Source organism: Schistocerca piceifrons, chromosome 1, assembly GCF_021461385.2.
Source record: "Schistocerca piceifrons isolate TAMUIC-IGC-003096 chromosome 1, iqSchPice1.1, whole genome shotgun sequence".
NCBI classification, from domain to species: Eukaryota; Metazoa; Arthropoda; class Insecta; order Orthoptera; family Acrididae; genus Schistocerca; species Schistocerca piceifrons.
The window spans coordinates 1,054,123,941-1,054,135,552 of NC_060138.1; positions in this window are offsets into that span (position 1 = coordinate 1,054,123,941).

The following is an 11,612-nucleotide window of genomic DNA, read 5'->3' on the forward strand; positions in this document are numbered from 1 at the left end:
TATTGAAGTGCTGGTTCAAAACGTGGGTCTGGCAGGAAGGCCGCGTCACACGTTTAATTAATTTTCAGGCACTTCGGATGCGATTTCAACATTGAAACTTTGGGAACTTATTGTCATGAGTTGTACTAAAAAATAAAAAAGGAAATCGAAAGTTGAAGTTAAAATCTTCTGTGTTATTAGGTCGCGTCATGTTTCGTCTGAAATGTTCGACGTTTCGACCCCTCTGCTGGGATCTTCCTCAGGATCTTTTGGTGTCCACTACTGCTAGAACAGTAGTGGACACCAAAAGGTCCTGAGGGAGATCCCAGCAGAGGGGTCGAAACGTCGAACATTTTAGAAGAAACATGACGCGGCCTAATAACCCAGAAGATTTTAACTCTAGTGACAACGGCCACGAAAACCTGCAGACTTACATAAATCGAATATTGAAATTTTTAGTCAATTTCAACACCGTTCCCCCTTAACAGCTTGCACTCAGTTTGGAGACGCCTTCTTTCGTTGCTGCCGTGCCGCGGTGGCCTGTTGATATGATAACTTCTCCCTCTCACACCACAGAGATGCTTTGCTGTGCGCTACAGAGGCACTTCTGATGGAGCAAGATTCGGCGTGGCGTGTAAGGACGCCGTTAACAACTGCTCCCCCCAGAGAGACCCCTAACAGTACAGAATCCCATTCCGAATGCTGCGCTCCGTTGCGACGCTCTCAGAGCAGGTCCCGGTCGGCCTTTGAGACAGCAGCGCTATCAATAAGGCTGCTCCGGAACCGCTGAATAACGGCATTCCCGAAACGTCTGTGATGCTCTCTAGTAGCAAGCGTGGTGCCAGCAAAGCAGAGGCTTGTTAAGCGAAATAGCGGATACTGTCAGCAGGTGCGGCCATTCTGAGAACTTGCAAAGCGTCGTGTTTCGGTACCGCCGAGAATGGCTGTTGGAATAATTCTTTGGCAAGTTCCAGTTTCGACCATCTGATCATCAGGTATAATGATTACTGTCGCGTTAAATAAAAGGACTTTGCCACACAGGCTGATGTTGACATTTTCATGATACCTGATAATCAGATCATCGAAACTGGAACTTATGAGGGTGAGTCGTATGAAAACCTTAAATATTTTTTAAATATTATTTACTGTGCAGAAGTGGTACAAAGCTGTATCACTTTTCAACATAATCTCCTCCACGCTCAATGCAAGTCCTCCAGCGCTTACAAAGTGCGTAAATTCCTTTAGTAAAAAATTCTTTTGGTCGTCCGCGCAACCACTCATGCACCGTGTGGCGTACCTCTTCATCAGAACAGAACTTCTTTCCTCCCACTGCGTCTTTGAGTAGTCCAAACACATGGAAATCACTTGGGACAAGGTCTGGTGAGTATGGTGGATGAGGAAGACACTCAAAATGCAGGTCTGTGATTGTTGTAACTGTTGTACGGGCAGTGTGGGGCCTTGCACTGTCATGTTGCAAAAGGACACCTGCTGACAGCAATCCACGTCGCGTTGGTTTGATTGTAGGCCGCAGATGATTTTTTAAGAGATCTGTGTATGATGCACTGGTGACAATGGTCCCTCTAGGCACGTAATGCTCCAAAATGACGCCTTTTTCGTTCCAAAAGAGAGTCAGCATAACCTTCCTAGCTGATGGTTCTGTTCGAAACTTCTTTGGTTTTGGTGATGAGGAATGGCGCCATTCCTTGCTCGCTCTTTTCGTTTCCGGTTGGTGGAAGTGAACTCAGGTTTTGTCCCCAGTAACTATTCTTGCAAGGAAGACATCACCTTCTCGTTCAAAGCGCCGAAGAAGTTCTTCACAAGCATCAACACGTCGTTCTCTCATTTCAGGAGTCAGCTGCTGTGGCACCCATCTTGCAGACACTTTGTGAAACTGGAGCACGTCATGCACAATGTGCCGTGCTGGCCCATGATTAATCTGTAAACAAGCTGCAATTTCATTCAGTGTCACTCGGCGGTTTTCCTTCACTATCGCTTCAACTGCTGCAATGTTCAGTGTAGTCATAACTCGTTGTGCCTGACCTGGACGAGAAGCATCTTCCACTGAAGTCACACCATTTGCGAACTTCCTACTCCATTCGTAGACTTGCTCCGGTGACAAACATGCATCACCGTACTGAACCTTCATTCGTCGATGAATTTCAATAGAGTTCACACCTTCACTACGCAAAAACCGAATAACAGAACGCTGTTCTTCCCTGGTGCACGTTGCAAGTGGGACGGCCATCTTTATACTGATACTGCGACTGTATGTGTGCATCTGCACTATGCTGCCACCTACAGGCCATTCTGCACGCTGTTTGTATACGCTTAGCAACTTACGGTGCGAAATTTCGATTTGTTATTACAAATTAAGGTTTTCATTTGACTCAACTTCGTACTAAAAACTATTTCATCACGCGGTCTTGGCGGTAGTGAAATATGTCCCTTTTCCGGTTCTGGGACACCACCTACACAAAATAACTTGAGAACGCTCCGAGGACACCATGAGTCTATGATAAGCCCCTTACAAACAAATCTTCCTTCGGTTATTTTTATGTTTTACTCATTTTGTAATATGGCTCACCAGTCTTCTGACTGGTTTGATGCAGCTCTTCTGTGGCAAACTCTTCACCTCAGAGCAGCACTCACGCGAAACGTTCTCAGTTATGATAAGCGATCAAAAGTTTCCAGTGACCTGTTACTGGACATTGGTATAGGGTGTGCCCATCCTTCACCTTTCTGGCGGTTTGAACTTCGCTACGGATACTTCCAGTGAGGTGTCTATGGAAGAATGGCAGCCCATTCTTCCCCGAGAGCCGAAACCAGAGATGGTAATGATGTTCGGCGTTGGGATCTGCAGCGAAATAGGTATCCTCCTCGTAATTCATCCCAAAGGGGCTGTCCGGATATTTTTGATCAGGTAGCGAATTTATTGCTAAATTTCAATATCTGTCTTCACCCACACTTTTTGCCCTCTGCGCCGCTTTGTACTACCATAGAAGTTATTCCTCGATGTCTTAACACATACCCTGTTATCCAGTCCCTTCTTGTACGCAGTGTTCTTCACTTTTCTTGGCTATTCTGCGCTTCTTATCAGTTTCCCTCGATTCTTATCAGTCCAGTAAAATTTCAGGAATGCCGTCCTCAGATTGAGGTTCACATTTGACAATAGTAAACTTCCATTAGCGAGGAATGCTCTCTTTGCCTATGACAGTCTGCTTTTTGTCAACCTTTCCTCCTCTTCATGCGTTCCCAGTTTTGATCTTAATTTGATTTTTAGACAGACATTTTATGAAATACTTGTCCAATTTGGAAATGTCGCAGTTTCCTGTGTGCTGCTCAAAATACTGCATACGTCTGAAACACGTCTACAACGTACGAGGAACGACTGCTCACATGAGGACCACTGATGTATGTTACGTGTACAAATTATTGGAAATATGTAGTTTTCCATGTACATTTACAAACTAGCCACGAAACTATGTAGCATATCTTTAATTGTACGAGCAAAACACTGACGATTGTGGCGCTGTACTTGCTCGAAAAAAGATAATACATCAAAATTCCTTCAGCGTGCTTCATTACACCTTCAGACACGTCAGACTATGAAACTCACAGGTTGAATGAGAATGGGTTCGCAACTGTCCGTGATATGTTGCATTAGTATTTCCTCATTCTCGCTTTCACTAAGTGGTGTAAATCAATTAGGATTAAGCTTTCCGCTTCAACTGATTGCTCGGGAATCGTATAATAACATAATAATGAGTCTTTTCGCATATTTCGTGCAATATGTTAAATTTGTATGTGTTGTGGGTCAGCTAGCGATCGCTCCACCAAGCGCAGATCCCCTGCATTTCACTACAGTTTCCTAGCGTTGCGACTTCCCTGTATACAACAGCATCACCCGCGAACTGTACGTACTAGGACATTTATTAATAGAGTCTTTCAGGAGGAATAGTAAATATTTTAGGATGTGGTAGTATAATAAAATATTCCATATGTTGAATTATTATTGGTTACAGAGATATGGTTGTTGGAATGTAACTCAAAAAAACATTCAGAAAAGGTGTTACTCAAAAACTAATGATTAAGTTCGAAGTTAATTCTGAGTTTCATCTTCGACTGGAAGGAGCTTTAGAATTGTCTTGGCGACACCACGCGCAGCTCTTATGAGAACGTGTTTGCAAACTTTTGTCAGATTTTTCGATCAGTTCGTCTCTTCTGTGGACTTTTCCTTTGTAGACTTCGCTTTTCATCCATCTTCAAAGGCAAAAATCTAAATGGGTAAGGTCCAGGGGTGTTGGCCTAGGAACGTCACTGTTTCAACCGATCCATAGACTGGGCGATGTTAGGATTAGGTGATGAGTCAGTGAACGACTAGAATGTGCAGTACCTTCGCCACAATGGAACAACGTGCCCATCCTGACAGCCAAAGAAACTTCTTCCAGTAATGCTAAAAGCCTGTTTTCAAGTCAGTCTAGATAGTGGGGCCCTGTAAGACGATTCGGTAACCCAACAGACCCAAACAACTGATTGTCTTTCATACCAGACCACGCATTTACAGAGCTACTGAAGTACAACAAAAGAAATGAAAGCGTATCTAACCAGATGTGTGACGAATAAGAATGTTAGACGCAATATTTTGTTTTAGTTAGACAACACTGTTGTTGTTGTTGTTGTTGTTGTTGTTTTCAGTCCAGGGACTGGATTGATGCAGCTCTCCATGCTACTCTACCATGTGCAAACTACTTCATCTCCCAGTACCTACTGCAGCCTACATCCTTCTGAATCTGTTTAGCGTATTCATCTCTTGGTCTCCCTCTACGAGTTTTACCCTCCACGCTGCCCTCCAATACTAAACTGGTGAGCCCTTGAGGCCTCAGAACATGTCCTACCAACCAATCCCTTCTTCTAGTCAAATTGTGCCACAAATTCCTCTTCTCCCCAATTCTCTTCAATACCTCCTCATTAGTCACGTGATATACCTATCCAATCATCAGCATTCTTCTGTAGCACCACATTTCGGAAGCTTCTATTCTCTTCTTGTCTGAACTATTTATCATCCATTTTTTTCATCCATAAATGGCTACAATCCATACAAATACTTTTAGAAAAGACTTCCTAAAACTTAAATCTATGCTCGATGTTAACAAATTTTTCTTCTTCAGAAACGCTTTCCTTGCCATTTCCAGTCTACATTTGATATCGGCTCTTTTTCGACCATCATCAGTTATTTTGCTCCTCAAATAGCAAAACTCATGTACTACTTTAAGTGTCTCGTTTCCTAATCTAACTTCCTCAGCATAACCCAATTTAATTTGACTACATTCCATTTTCCTCGTTTTGCTTCTGTTGATGTCCATCTTACATCCTCCTTCCAAGACACTGTCTATTCTGTTCAACTGCTCTTCCTGGCCCTTTGCTGTCTCTGACATAATTACAATGACATCGGAAAACCTCAAAGTTTTTATTACTTCTCCATGGATTTTAATTCCTACTCTGAATTTTTGTTTTGTTTCCGTTACTGCTTGCTTAATATACAGACTGAATAACATCGGGGACAGGCTACAACCCTGTCTCACTCCGTTCCCAACCACTGCTTCACTTTCATGCTTCTCGACTCTTATAACTGCCATCTGGTTTCTGTACAAATTGTAAATAGCCTTTCGCTCCCTGTATTTTACCCCTGTCACCTTCAGAATTTAAAAGAGATTTTTCCAGTCAACATTGTCAAAAGCTTTCTCTGAGTCTACAAGTGCTTGAAACGTATCGTTCGCCTTTCCTTAATCTATTTTCTAAGATACGCAGTAGGGTCAGTACGGCCTCACGTGTTCGAACGTTTCTACAGAATCCAAACTGATCTCCCCGAGGTCGGCTACTACCAGTTTTTCGATTCGTTTGTAAAGAATTCGTGTTAGTATTTTGCAGCTGTAACTTATTACACTGATAGCTCGGTAATTTTCACACCTGTCAACACCTGCTTTCTTTGGTATTGGAATTATTATATTCGTCTTGAAGTCTGAGGATATTTCGCCTGTCTCATACATACATCCTGCTCACAAGATAGTAGAGTTTTGTCAGGGCTGGCTCTCCCGAGGCTACCAGTAATTCTAATGGGATGGTTCATCTTCCTCTTCCGTTTCCATAAGATTGTCCTCAAATCCATCTCCCTTGTGAAGACCCTCCATATACTCCTTCCACCTTTGTGTGCTTTCCCTTCTTAGCTTAAAACTGGTTTTCCATCTGAGCTCTTGATATTCATACAAGTCGTTCTCTTTAATTTTCCTGTAGGCAGTATCTATCTTACCCCTAGTGACATATGTCTCTATCTCCTTACATTTGCCCTCTAGCCATCCCGGTTAGCCATTTTGCACTTCCTGTCGATGTCATTTTTGAGACGTTTGTATTCTATTTTTCCTGCTTCATTTTTATATTCTCTCCTAGATTACACTGAAGCGCCAAGGAAACTGGTAGAGGCATGCCTTTTCAAATACAGAGACATGTAGACAGTCAGACCACGGCGCTGCGGTGGACAACGCCTGTATAAGACAACAAGCGTCTGGCGCAGTTGTTAGATCGGTTACTGTTGCTACAATGGCAGGTTACCAAGATTTAAGAGAGTCTGAACTTAGTCGGCGCACGAGTGATGCGACACAGCCTCTCCGAAGTATCGAGGAAGTGGGGATTTTCCCGTACGACCATTTCACTAGAGTACCGTGAATATCAGGAATCCGGTAAAACATCAAATATCCGAGATCGCTGCGGCAGGAAAAAAGTCCTGCAAGAACGGGGCCAACGACGACTGAAGAGAACCGTTCAACGTGACAGAAGCAAATTGCTTTAGATTTCAGTGCTGAGCCGTCAACAAGTGTCAGCTTGCGAACCACTCAACGAAACATTATCGGTATGGGCTTTCAGACCCGAAGGCCAATTCGTGTACCATTGATGACTGCACGACACAAAGTTTTCCGCCTCGCCTGGGTCCGTCAACACCGACATTGGACTGTTGATTACTGAAAAGATGTTGCCTGGTCGGACGAGTCTCGTTTCAAATTGTATCGAGCGGATGGACGTGTGCGAGTATGGAGACAACCTCATGAATCTATGAATCCTCCATGTCAGCAGGGGACTGTTTAAGCTGGTGGAGGCTCTGTAATGGTGTGGGTCGTGTGCTGTTGGAGTGATATGGGACCCCTGATAACGTCTAGATACGACACTGACAGGTGACACGCACATAAGCAACGATAAACATTGCGACACCCTACACTTCCATAATTGCTAGAGTGGGTCCAGGAAACCCTTCTGAGCTTAAACCCTTCTGCTGGGCACCAAACTCCCCAGGCATGAATATTATTGAGCATATTTGGGATGCTTTGCAACTTGCTGTGCAGAAGAATTCTCTACCCCCTCTTACTCTTACGGATCTGTGAACAGCTCTGCAGGATTCATTAAGTCAAGTCCCAGTAATGTGACTGGATTTGTGATTTCATGTCAGAGAGATCACAGTTCGCAGTCATTGAAGGCAAGTCAGCGAGTAAAACGGAAGTGATTTCTGACGTTTCCCAAGGTAGTGTTTAGTCTTATCTATATAAACGATTTTGGAGACAATCTGAGCAGTCGCTTCGGTTGTTTGCAGATGACGCTGTCGTTTATCGACTAATAAAGTCATCAGTAGATCAAAACAAACTGCAAAACGATTTAGAAAAGATATCTAAATGGTGCAAAAAGTGGCAGTTGACCCTAAATAACGAAAAGTGTGAGGTCATCCAAATGAGTGCTAAAAGGAACCTGTTAAAGTTCGGTTTCACGATAAATCAGTCTAATCTAAAAGCCGTAAATTCAACTAAATACATAGGTATTACAATTTAAAACAACTTAAATTGGAAGGAACACACAGAAAATGTTGTGAGGAAGGCTAACCAAAGGCTGCGTTTTATTGGCAGGATACTTAGAAAATGTAACATATCTACTAAGGAGACTGCCTACACTGCGCTTGTCCGTCCTCTTTTAGAATACTACTGCGCGGTGTGGGATCCTTACCAGATAGGACTGACAGAGTAAGTCGAGAAAGTTCAAAGAAAGGCAGAACGTTTTGTATTATCGCGAAATATGGGAGAGAGTGTCACAGAAATGATACAGGACTTGGGCTGGAAATCATTGAAAGAAAGGCGTTTTTCGTTGCGACGGAATCTTGTCACGAAATTCCAATCACCAGCTTTCTCCTCTGAATGCGAACATATTTTGTTGACACCGACCTACATAGGGAGGAATGATCACGATAAAATAAGGGAAATCAGAGCTCGTACGGAAAGATATAGTTGTTCATTCTTTCCGCGCGCTATACGAGATTGGAATAATAGAGAATTGTGAAGGTGGTTCGATGAACCCTCTGCCAGGTACTTGAATGTGATTTGCAGAGTATCCATGTAGATGTAGATGTAGATGAAGTCCTTCCAGCACTACTTCAGATATTAGTCGAGTCCATGCTACGTCTTGTTGTGGCACTTCTGCATGCCCTCCGGGGCCCTACACGATGTTAGGGAGGTGTATCAATTTTTTGGGTCTTCAGTGTATGTACTATTGCTCTTGAAACACAATGCACATCGTGGACAGTAATTGTCCTATAAAACTCTCCTACACTGTACGATGTCTCGAGGAGAACGGATTGAGATATATACGTTTCTACATCTACATCTACATGGATACTCTGCAAATCACATTTAAGTGCCTGGCAGAGGGTTCATCGAAACACCTTCACAATTCTCTATTATTCCAATCTCGTATAGCACGAGGAAAGAATGAACTCCTATATCTTTCCGTACGAGCTCTGATTTCCATTATTTTATCGTGGTGATCGTTCCGGCCGGCCGGTGTGGCCGAGCGGTTCTAGGCGCTTCAGTCTGGAACCGCGCGACCGCTACGGTCGCAGGTTCGAATCCTGCCTTGGGCATGGATGTTTGTGATGTCCTTAGGTTAGTTAGGTTTAAGTAGTTCTAAGTTCTAGGGGACTGATGACCTCAGCAGTGAAGTCCCATAGTGCTCAGAGCCATTTGAACCATTTTTTTTTATCGTTCCGTCCTATGTAGGTTCGGTGTCAGAAAATTATTTTCGCATTCGGAGGAGAAAGTTGGTGATTGGAATTTCGTGAGAAGATTTCGTCGCATCGAAAAACGCCTTTCTTTTAATGATATCCAGCCCAAATCCTGTATCATTTCTGTGACACTCTCTCCCATATTTCGCGATAGTACAAAACGTGTTGCCTTTCTTTGAACTTTTTCGATGTACTCCGTCAGTCCTATCTGGTAAGGATCCCACACCGCGGAGCAGTATTCTGATGATGAGGAATAACTGCCAGAAATGCGGAAAATATAGGGTGGTTCGTTACTTGTTGCGTACCCCGTACCATTCCGTACAGGAGAATGACAATAGGCTACCGTGTAGATGTGGAGCAGATAAAAGACTTCCAGCCCTTGCGTTAAGAGTTTTAAAAACTAGTTGTGAAAGGGGCAACGATAAAGAAGCTGCCTTGCCTAAAACTTTTAAATTAGCTCTTTTCAGCATAATGAAGACGAGAAGTGTCAGACGAGGAAGTTCTGTACAAAGCTGCCTGATCTGCAACATTGGGAACAGCTGGCGGTGCGCCCCCCGGAGGAGGCGACGGCGGCGGCTGATCCGCCAGTCCGCCATTAATCAGGGGCCTCGTTAGCGGGGCGTCGCCAGGCGGCGGACAGCCGCGGCGCGGGCCCCGCTATCGGGCGACGCAATCGCGAGCCGCACCGCCGCTGCTACTACTGTGTGCCTCTGGCAGCCGCCGCGCAATCGGCTTAGCGGCCTTTGTGGCGCGGGCCGGCGGCTTACGTCGCTTAGCAGCCCGCCGTCCCGACCTAACGACGCCTTCCTCTGGCGTCTTTGCCGAGGCAGCGGCAGCCCGAGCGGTTCTTCCTCGGCCTTCACTCCACTCCCCTACCCAGATGCGACAAAATAACTGGACAAGACATAACCGACAAACGCAAATTACACACGTGAACAATTGATACATGACCGACAGAATGGGACACAACTGCTAACAAGGGAACCTCCCGAATTGCACTTCCCTCAGATTTAGTTATAAGTTCGCACAGTGGATAGGCCTTGAAAAACTGAACACAGAACAATCGAGAAAACAGGAAGAAGTTGTGTGGAACTATGAAAAATAAGCAAAATATACGAACTAAGTAGTCCGCGCGCAACATAGGCAACATCAAGGATACTGAGAGCTCAAGAGCGCCGTGGTTCCGTGGTTAGCGTGAGCAGCTGCAGAACGAGAGGTCCTGTGTTCAAATCTTCTCTCAAGTGAAAAATTTACTTTATTTTCGCAAAGTTATGATCTGTCCGTTCGTTCATTGACGTCTCTGTTCACTGTAATAAGTTTAGTGTCTGTGTTTTGCGACCGCACCTCAAAACTGTGCGATTAGTAGACGAAAGGGCGTGCCTCTCCAATGGGAACCGAAAACATTTGACCGCAAGGTCATATGTCAACCGATTCCTCCACAGGAAAACACGTCTGATATGTTCTATACGACACTGGAGACGGCATGTGCGTCACATGACAGGAATATGTTGTCGACCCACCTAACTTGTACACTTGGCGAATGGGTAAAAAGATTCTTCTACCTTGCCCGATTTAGGTTTTCTTGTGGTTGTGATAATCACTCCCAAAAAGTAATGAAAATGTAAGAGTTTGTCACATAAACTGAAAATAAAAAATTAAACTTTTCACTCAAGGGAAGACTTGAATCAAGGACCTCTCATTCCGGAACTGCTCACGCTAACCACGGGACCACGGTGCTCCTGAGCTCACATTCTCCTTGATGTTGCCTATCTTGCAGGTGGACTACTCAGTTTGTATATTTTGCTTATTTTTTTCATAGTTCCACACAACTTCTTCCTGTTTTCTCGATTGATGTGTGTTCAGCTTTTCAAGGCCTAGCCACTGTGCCAACTTATAACTAAATCTGAGGGGGGTGCGATGGGGAAGTTCCCTTGTAAGATAAGACGAGTCTATTCTTTCTTTCCCAGTATCCGAAAACGGATGAATTTGAAGTACATAAATCCAACACGCGGGATCGTGCACTTTCAGATGGGCCATTGCCCCATATCCTGTGCATCTCCACAGGTGTGACCTAAAACACTTGTGCCTGTGGTGAGAATGGCACACCTGAACACACACAGTGCTCATCTGCGATGCCCTAGGACACATAAGACCGAGTTAGGAAACAAGGACGTAGAACAATTAATACGCCGACAAGGCTGGAACTCTGTCAACAACGTCGCATGCGGCGTACAAACAGGAGAGACCATACGCTAGAACAGGGCTTAACAACTGGCCGGTTTTGAGCGCGAGTACTCGCGTCCGCTCAGGCACGTGCTCGCGAGCAGGTGCAAGGTCGCGGCGTAGTGTGGGAGGGGAGGGAGGGGAAATGCGCGCGCACGTTTGAATAGGGCCGCTGCGTGCCTACTGAATTCGCGTCGACTGTGTAACGTTTGAAGTACTACGATCAGCTTTAACAGTCACTTCGCTGGTCTGTAACCCCAACCATGCTTTCGCAGTTCAACCCCCATTGGGAGGAATTTTATCTGTTTACAGAAAAAGA